The sequence below is a fragment of the Puma concolor genome, chromosome D4 (genome assembly GCF_028749965.1).
Source record: "Puma concolor isolate L17-30 chromosome D4, mPumCon1.1.hap2, whole genome shotgun sequence".
Taxonomy (NCBI): domain Eukaryota; kingdom Metazoa; phylum Chordata; class Mammalia; order Carnivora; family Felidae; genus Puma; species Puma concolor.
The window spans coordinates 34,025,803-34,035,152 of record NC_141679.1 but is presented as its reverse complement, the minus strand read 5'-3'; the positions used below and the strand labels follow the sequence as shown (position 1 = coordinate 34,035,152).

Genomic DNA, 9,350 nt, shown 5'->3' with positions numbered 1-9,350 from the left:
ATGGTATGTGAGGTTATGAAATTGGGCAAAAATGGTCATTGAAAGTGTCATTTAAAAAATCCATTCAAGGGTTCATGGGTGGCTTAGTTGGTAAAGTGACTTCAGTTTGGGTCATGATCTCACAGTTCACGGGTTTGAACCCTGCGTCGGGCTCTGCGCTGACAGCTCAGAGCCTGGAACCTGCTTCAGATTTTCTGTCTCCTTCTCTCTCTGCTCCTCCTCCACTTGTGCCCTTTCTCTCAAAAGGTGAATAAACATTAAAAAAAAAAAAAACTATTCATTTCCTTTCCCCTGATAAGCTTTGCACATGCAACCCTGCTTGCAACTTCTAGAAAACTAGCTGTCTACGAGTATACTATTCAGCTATACTAGACTTATTTCTTATAGCAAACACACAATTGTTATCTCAGCCTCATTACTGCTCACACCTTACCTAACTTCATTTTGGCTTTGATATTTGTTGGCTTTGAAGGGGAAGAATAGGTCTGGTATCCCTTCTATTCCCAAGAAGACATGCTAACTGTGCTATAGGAAATAGGGACAATTTAGAAGCTTTACAGAATTTCAACATAACAAAAAGGAATTCATGCAGTGAAATAAAAATTAAGCTGTGCTGAAATCTTTGCACATTCTCAGCATGATTTTATATGCACTTAATATATTGATAAGTATTCCAAATACAGCATAATTTAAATTCTAATTCAGGATATTAAGTACTACTGAAACAAAACCATCTTTTAGTTTAGCCTATGGATTCACAAGCAGTTCCTAGACCATTAACTTTTCACTAAAAGATAGATTTCATACCTACTTTGACAATGAATAAGCACCTATACCAAAATCTGTTTTATTTACCAAGGATAAATACTTAAAAGATCTCCTTTAAAGACTCCAATTTTATGTTACAGGAAGTCATAACTAGTATTTTTTTAATGATACACAAACAGAATGCTATGTACCCACTGCCAGTAGAGGCAATGGCCAAGTCACAAGGAGATAAAGCATGAGTATTAACTTTAATATCTTAACTGTGCTTATTGTTTTCTTTGTAATATGATACTGTGTTGGCAACTGGGAATATCTTGGAATCAAGGGCTCTTGATGATAAAAAGAAACTCGGAGACCAACTGGATAATTTCTTTTGCTTTATTAATATGGAAGTTGGGGTCCAGTGAGGTAAATTGACTGGATCAAGATCATCCAAACTTTTAGGAGACCTCCATCAAAACACTGCCACGTTTAAGAAAGATTTTTCTATTTTTTTCTGGGAAAACAAAAACAAAACCTTTAACTTCAGTAGTTATAATGTTTACTGCCACTGAAGATAAGTTCTCTGTTGCTGGACTTTGGTATATGCCCTAAGATAATGTAATGGATGATTTTCAGTTAAATACCTTATTCCTATTATATGTGTTGCAACTGTACCAAATTTGCTAGTTAGTCTCATATGAAAAACCACAAGTGTTTTCATATTTTGATCAGATTCTAAGACACTTTCTCTTCTTAAAGTTTTGTATGTTTCAAAACTTCATATATAAGATTCAAAATGAAAGGGCCTCTTCCTGACCATAGTATAAAAAATAAGCACTTCCCAATCTGATCTTCCTTTATATTTTTCACCATTTACCACATATCATAAGGAAATGATTATATAAATCATTTATTATTGAATCAGAGAGAAATTATTTGCTCTGAACTGATCAGATACCTCATCTAAGCCTCTGTAATCTATTGGTTAGGTCACAGACTTACATATACAGAATTTTAGGAAATATAGCAAATGAGTCTTCTCAGGTGGTTAATGCTACTTACAGAGTAAAAGAGATCACATTTGTTAAGCTAGTGACTGGCAGCATAGCATGTCTATTGTAGGAGGGTGTTTGTTTTAAGTGTATAGTTACAACTCTTTAATGAGAAGGTAGTTATTGCTTTGAGATTAGTTCAGAGATAAGAACTCTTTCCACTGGCAGCCAAATGGAATTTCATGACTTTTTTGACCTTGGCCATCAATATTATGGCTTCTAGCCATCCCCTCTGTTTTGGTCTGAGTGCACAGGTGGCAATATTACAAATAAAACAGTTGGGGCACAGGTTAAAATGCCAGTGGCAGAATTTGAGCCACCGTAACCTAGGGAGTTGAGTAATCATAACAGTACCATCGCATCTGTGAATTCAGACCCATGGCGCTATTCCAGAAAGTGTGAATTCAAGTTACCTTCCCTGAATGACAGTTCTGTCTTTCCCTCATGGATTTCCCACTTGTAATAGAGGTTTAGGTTGATATGCCCAATTCTGTGGTAATGACAGACAGAATCTGGGAGTCACACTTTTTAAGGTCAGTTGACCTAGGAAAGTTAGGCAATCAATACAACACTTGATGATCACCATTTTTTCAATTTATCCTAAAGCAGTGAACCCACTCTGTCAACAATTTCTTTTTTTTTAATATGAAATTTATGGTCAAATTGGTTTCTATACAACACCTAGTGCTCATCCCAACAGGTGCCCTCCTCAATACCCCTCACCCACCCCCCATCAACCCTCAGTTTTTTCTCAGTTTTTAAGAGTCTCTTATGTTTTCGCTCCCTCCCTCTCTAACCTTTTTTTTCCTTCCCCTCCCCAATGGTCTTCTATTAACTTTCTCAAGATCCACATAGGAGTGAAGACATATGATATATGTCTTTCTCTGTATGACTTATTTCAACAATTTCTTAAATCTACCTTTAAATAAATAATATTTCTGGAACTCACGCTGAATAACCAGAATAGCTTGTAGATTAAAAACTAGTTGAATATAATTCTAACACTACCAAGTTTTCTATTAGGAATTCATCACTGAAATGGGTTTTACCACGGGATATTGCTACTACCCTACTATTTGTATAAGTAATTTTATTAATCTTCAGAATTTTATTTTGCCAGTCTATAAAAGAACACTTGACTTAGTACAACAATTTTAAAAAGAAGTAATTACTGACGCAGTCTTTAAAAAGCAAGAGTATGTATGTCCCATTTGCTTTGTGTTGTGTCCTACCATGCTGCCACAGACCTAAGGGGAAAATACTGTTAGAGAATGATGATTTCTATGCTGTTCCTTTAGGTTGATTTGCAATGAAATGTTTTGAAATCTGATATTCTACTTTGCCATTTTCCTGAGTTATTTAAAGCTTTCCTTCTGCACACTTGAGAATGATGGGGGTTTGAGGGTGCCAAGAACTAGCTTAAACTGACTAGGAGTGAATTTGTGTTTTGGAGTCTTTATATCTTCCTACTAATATCACACTCTTTTGAGGAATGCGAAGAAATTGTGTGGACTTCAGAAATTGCTCACATTGCCTTTTTATTTTCTTAAATATTGTGTCTGATTTCATTTTTATCTCATTTTGTAAAATAATGTACAAATAAAATGTCCTGCTTTTATTTGGAATAAATGAAATCAATGAAAGATGGAATCAATGAAAGATATTCTCTCTATCTCTCTCTCTCTCTCACACACACACACACACACACACACACACACACACACACTCTCTCTCTCTCTCTCTCTCTCACTCTCACTCTCTCTCTCCCTCCTTCTCTCTCCACTCCAACTTGTTAGGACTTGCTGTGACAATACAGAAAACAGTATTGGCTTGAGAACCAATAAGCTGAGAGGCTGCCATGTGTAACCAGAATCCAAAAATATTTCTAGCTAGGTATATTTCATCATAAAAATCTCTCCATTTGCACTGCCCTTTTGATGGTTGCTCCTAATGTTATCCCTTTACCTGTATACTTAAGAATTGTTTTCAGATGGATCATTTTCTGTTTCCAGGTGATCCTTTGCCATCACCTTCTTTATCTAGCCAATAGCAGTTGTTTACCTACCTACAAGAAATATTACTCTGAGGAATTGTTATGAAACCCCTCATGGTATGGGAAAAGAATTACTGACATTTTTAGTTCTGAATACCCAGCACTTTTTCTTCTTTTGAAATATACCACTGCACATGCATTTTAATTAAACCAAAAGTGCATTCACAGAGGGGTTTACATGTCACCAATTATTCTGAATAAGGGTTTTTCTCTCCTTTTTGGATGTTAAATCATTATCTGTCTTTCAACACATGTGGAAAATGCAGTTATAATTGTTGTAAATAACATCTTTTCCTAAGCATAAATTTGGGATGTGGTCAGTTTTCTTTTTCCTCCAGAAGCTCAGAAACTTCAATTGTCTCACTATGGGTGTTTTCTAAAGTACAGTCACAAAAGAGATTCTGAAAATGACAATGTTGTGTTTGATATTTATTCTCTTGCACTGACTTCCATATCAAAACTGCTAAGTTGAGAAGACAAAAGATGCTTTCCCAACTGCTGGCAACACAAAGCTCCTTTGTATTCTGACTCTTCTCTTTCCCTTACATCAACATCAATAAGTATTTTGTGGGAGAAACTGAAATGTCAGTCTTTCCAAGGAGCAATCAAGTCCAGTTTATTCTTTACTCTGTAATTAAAGCCTGTTTCTATGAAAAAAGTAAACCAATACCCCAGTAGCCAAAGATAAACTGCCGTGCTATTTTTAATCTACAGCAACCCATTCAACACTATGAACCCTTTGAGACTTGCTGTAGTTTTGCATTCTTGAGCCAGTAGAAAAAAGATTCATGAAAGACAGTAGTGGATAATAGTTTTGTGGTAATAAAATTGGGTGTCTTCTTTTAAATGCTTGTTTTTAAACAAATACACTACAAAGGACCAGGATGAAAGTAAAAGGTTTTATGAATGTGCTTTATACACCCAAACTGTGTATGCAATGTGAAGGGGAGCAGAATATACCACCCCCAAAATATGCTTCTGTATTTTGAGCTAGTTATTTAAGACACAAAACAAACCAAACAAAACCCAGCAGACAGGGGACAAGCTCTGAAAACCAAGTAGAATACCCTTTTGTAAGAGACATTTGCATTTATAAGGGAAATCTTTATTTGTAATGGTGTCTTTTTTTCTGTACCAGGAAGAAGAATTCTGGAAACTGATCAATGGGAAAGCCAAGGACTTAAATCAGCATAACAACTACACTTTTACTGTGATTTGCCACATAATGTCCCATAACTGGATCTCCCACACTCAACATCTTCTTCTGTCTTCAGCTGGAAATGGTATTAAAGGTGGAAGCTTGGGGTATTTCAGTTAGTTTTCCTGGGTCTGTCCCATGTAAACATAAGTTATACATATTATTAAACTTCTGCTTGTTTTCTTCTGTTAATCTATCTTATTACAGAAGGTGAGAGGAATGACTCTCAGCAAAGAACCAAGAAGAGTAGAGGAAAAATATTTTTCCTTCCCTACAAGTCTTTCCTTTCATTCCCTGAATATGTGTCAATGCCAGTCCCAATGCCTCAATTTGCTGCAGGACTTGAGAATATTTAAAAAAGGAATTCCAACACAAAAAGGGAAAAGAGGTTGAAACTGGTTATTAGACTTACTTCTTAAGTTCCACCTTAGGGTCCCCTAAAGATAGTTTCCTCCTCAGCACCCAGCTGGCTGCCATACAGAAATGTGGACACTGTGCTCAGCTATGTCTTTGCTGAGTCCCAGGCTCCTCTTCTCATGTTTGGCTGCTAGCTTCTTTCTCTAGAGAAGAGAAAATTTTAATATCACAATAATCTCATCAATTCAGTAAGCAACTCTTAGTTTTTAATGTCCATTAAGAATTCCTCCATTCGATCCCTCTCTTCTATGATTTGGTATTTATATAATCAAAGGTTACATTAAAATGATTTCCTCAAAGATATATAGAGCCAATCCTATGGTTCTCTATATAGATATATACACCCAAGCCTATGAAATTTTTATATAGTAATATTTTGTTTTTTTTTTTTTTGTTTGTTTTTTTAATTTTTTTTTTCAACGTTTATTTATTTTTGGGACAGAGAGAGACAGAGCATGAACGGGGGAGGGGCAGAGAGAGAGGGAGACACAGAATCGGAAACAGGCTCCAGGCTCTGAGCCATCAGCCCAGAGCCTGACGCGGGGCTCGAACTCACGCACCGCGAGATCGTGACCTGGCTGAAGTCGGACGCTTAACCGACTGCGCCACCCAGGAGCCCCTATATAGTAATATTTTGAATAAATAAGTCTTTTTTGCTCATCACCTGAGTTCAAAAAAGTCCCTTCTCACTATGAGCTGCTCTGCCCTTGTTATGGGAAATGTATAATATGTGATGATTTGTAAAGGATTTCCCAGGAAAAACATCACCCTCACCCCTATGACTTTAATATGTCAATCCTCTATTCCTGTGCTGCCCAAGAGGAATACAATGCAAGCCACAAATGTGACCCATATATGAAATTTAAAATTATTTCCTGGCCACACTAAAAAAGTAATACAAAGAAAGAGGTGAAATTAATCTTAATAGCATATTCTATTTAACTTAACATGTCCCCAATATTATCATTTTAACATCTACTCAATATTAAAAACATCATTACTGAGTACTTTTTCTTTTCTTTTCTTTTTCTTTTTTAATATAGAGGCATTGAAATTCAGTTGGCATTGTACATTTACAACACATTTCATTTCAGATTAGCTATATTTCTTTTTTTTTAATGTTTATTTTTGAGAGACTGAGAGAGAGAGCACAAGCAGGGGAGGAGCAGAGAGAGAGGGAGGCATAGAATCCAAAGCAGGCTTCAGGCTCTGAGCTGTCAGCACAAAGCCAGATACAGGGCTCAAACCAACAAACCGTGAGATCATGATCTGAGCTGAAATGGGATGCTCAACCTACTGAGCCACCCCAGAGTCCCAGATTAGCTATATTTCAAGTGCTCAATAGCCACACAAGTCTAGTGGCTACCATACTGGATGAAGTTGTTCTAGATCTTCCCTGGTAGATGAGTCTTTCCTTTATATAGACTCACATACTGAATACATGGATGGACAATGGCCAGACCATGTATGACAATAAACTCTGGTCTACATAAGACTCACAGGAAGTCATCCTATAACATCTATAACAATTGTTTTGGAATGATCAAGACTTGATCAATGACTGTATACCTCCCTAGCCCTCCTCCATCCCATCCTCCCAATCCAGGACCAACCAGAGAAAGTCAAATATGCTCCCCAATCAATCACAGAGGATGACTGCTTCTAGTTAGCTTCCTCCAGGTTTTCATGCCAAGAAACTCCAATCAGAGCATACCTGAAGCCTTACTTTTTTTTTTTTTTTTTTTTTTTTTGCTATTAAGCCTTCTAACTTCCCTGCCTGCCTTTGATTCCTTGCCAAACACAAGTGGTAGCAGCTGACTACTTGCTTTAGAATCTGAATTAATAACCTCTGTTATCATTTGGGTGGTCTTAGATTATTTTGATAAGACTTGAACTTCATTTTCCATTGTGTAGAAATTTTCTTATATTTGAAAACCCAATTTGTGAACTCCATGAGGAAATGGTGGAATGTAGTATAGAAAAGAGTGCTCTTGACCCGAGGCAATATGGTTTAGAGCAGCTACATTTTGCTGGAAACACAGACATTTGGGGGTTTTGTTTGTTAGTTTGTTTGTTCATTTGTTTGTTTGTACATTTAGGTAGTGACAGACAAATGTTTACCAAGATTAAGGCAAAATGTGTCATGATGCTGGTAGAGTGCTGAGAAAAGAGACCTTCCTCATTTATGCTTAGAGGACACACACTTTCCAACATGGAAAGGAAAACGGCTGTTGGCATTCCTGGATATTTCATGATCCATTTCCCACTACATAGCCTGTGACTGTACAGGCATTTTAAAAGCTCTCTGATAATGATAGCTAGTGGTTGAGGTTTTTAGAAACAGGCAAGATGTCTGCCCAAAATGTGGGATTAGCACTTCATTTTTGGCTGAAGCTAAAGTGGGGAGAAAGCCCAAAGGAAAAACGGATGACTTCTGTGGCTGTACAAGCAGTGGAATAATATATATAAATGTTACCAAGAAAATCTAGAAAATGTTTGCAAGCCCAGCAGTGTAAATGTTATTTTTAAGACTCAAGTTAAAGAAAAATTTAATCAATGCAAATAGAAAATAATTTTTTTCAGAGTTAAGTTAAAATTGGATCCATTTCTTATTTAAGAAATTTGAAAAAAACTTTTTCTTAAATAGTGATCCCTCTGCTTTGGATTCTGACCCATGAACACTGGTTTAAAATGACTATTAAGAGGCTAAAATGAACACTTTTGAGTTTTAAAGTTGCCATTAAATGAAAAGATTTTATTTTTTAAAAAAATAAATAAAATGAAATGTATTTTCATAGCTAGGCTATGGAAATGATGAGGCTTTAGAGAGAAAGGACATCTAATTATTTATAAGGTGTTTATGGTGTAAAAGTCCAGGGCTCCCTAACACCTTATTTACCACCTTATAGCCATGCCTTGACAAAAGGAACCAGGAGGGCTTGAAAGGGCCCAAATACCTTTGCAAAGGTAATCACTTCTCCTGCAGTAACTAGTTATCTCACAGGCTCCCACCCAATGTGTTTCAAAATTTTATGCGGATCTACACTATTTTTATATGAAATGCACTATTTCTCAGACTCTATTTAAAAAAAAAAAAAAAACTTCTTTCCACTATAGTCCCACTTTGAGATATTATTACATGGCAAGAACGTGACATTCCTGACCTCTAAAAGATTTACAATGCAAACATTATCCAAAGATGAAAATTACATCACCTCACTATGAAGATGAGGCTTAGTTCATCAATCACTAATTGAGAAACTTAGCCAAATATTAATATAAATGTCATATCTCTGTTCGACAGGACACAGAGCGGTGGTTTTGATTTGGTCATAACTTACATCATCCATGAGCCTTGATGTCTGCTATCTTACCCGTGCAGCAAGGGTCTTATCTAGGATGTGAATTTCATTGGAAAGCTGGCTGTCTTGAAAAGGAGAGAAGAGATGAGAGAAAAACTAGATACAGAGGACCAATAGTGTTTTCACTCGTGAACAGTTCAGATTAACTCGTAAACAACAGAAACATTTTCATGATCGGGCAATGGTGCCTTGTCTGCTGGCCACATATCTTGTCCTTTGGAGGAAACCAGCCCAACCAGGGTGATCTGTTGCCATAGCAATGTGGAATCCAAGCTGGTTCCAGGGCACAATTCTTGTCACAGTGTAGCCATATGTGCTATAGACATTAGGCAGTCATTGAGGAAATTTATTAGTGATAATTCCTTCCTCTTTCTATTTTAGACCTTTGATGTCTGTTGATATTTATTGAAATAGAAACAGTCATGAAGTGATAAGAGAATTATGAGAAATCCCTCCCTACTGCCAAGAATACACATAATGGAGGAGATAATAATCGCCCCTTCTCCTGTATAGACCCA

The 9,350-nt window shown here is 36.5% G+C and overlaps 1 long non-coding RNA gene across 1 annotated transcript; it reads right to left on the bottom strand.

Annotated features, from left to right (window-relative positions):
- Window positions 1–1,163: 1,163 nt before the first annotated feature.
- Window positions 1,164–9,057, bottom strand: LOC147574807 (uncharacterized). Its single transcript, XR_015243309.1, has 3 exons — window positions 8,812–9,057; window positions 5,466–5,613; window positions 1,164–1,264 (listed from the first exon to the last, which is right to left on the bottom strand). It is a non-coding gene; the product is annotated as an uncharacterized LOC147574807 (long non-coding RNA).
- Window positions 9,058–9,350: the final 293 nt, after the last annotated feature.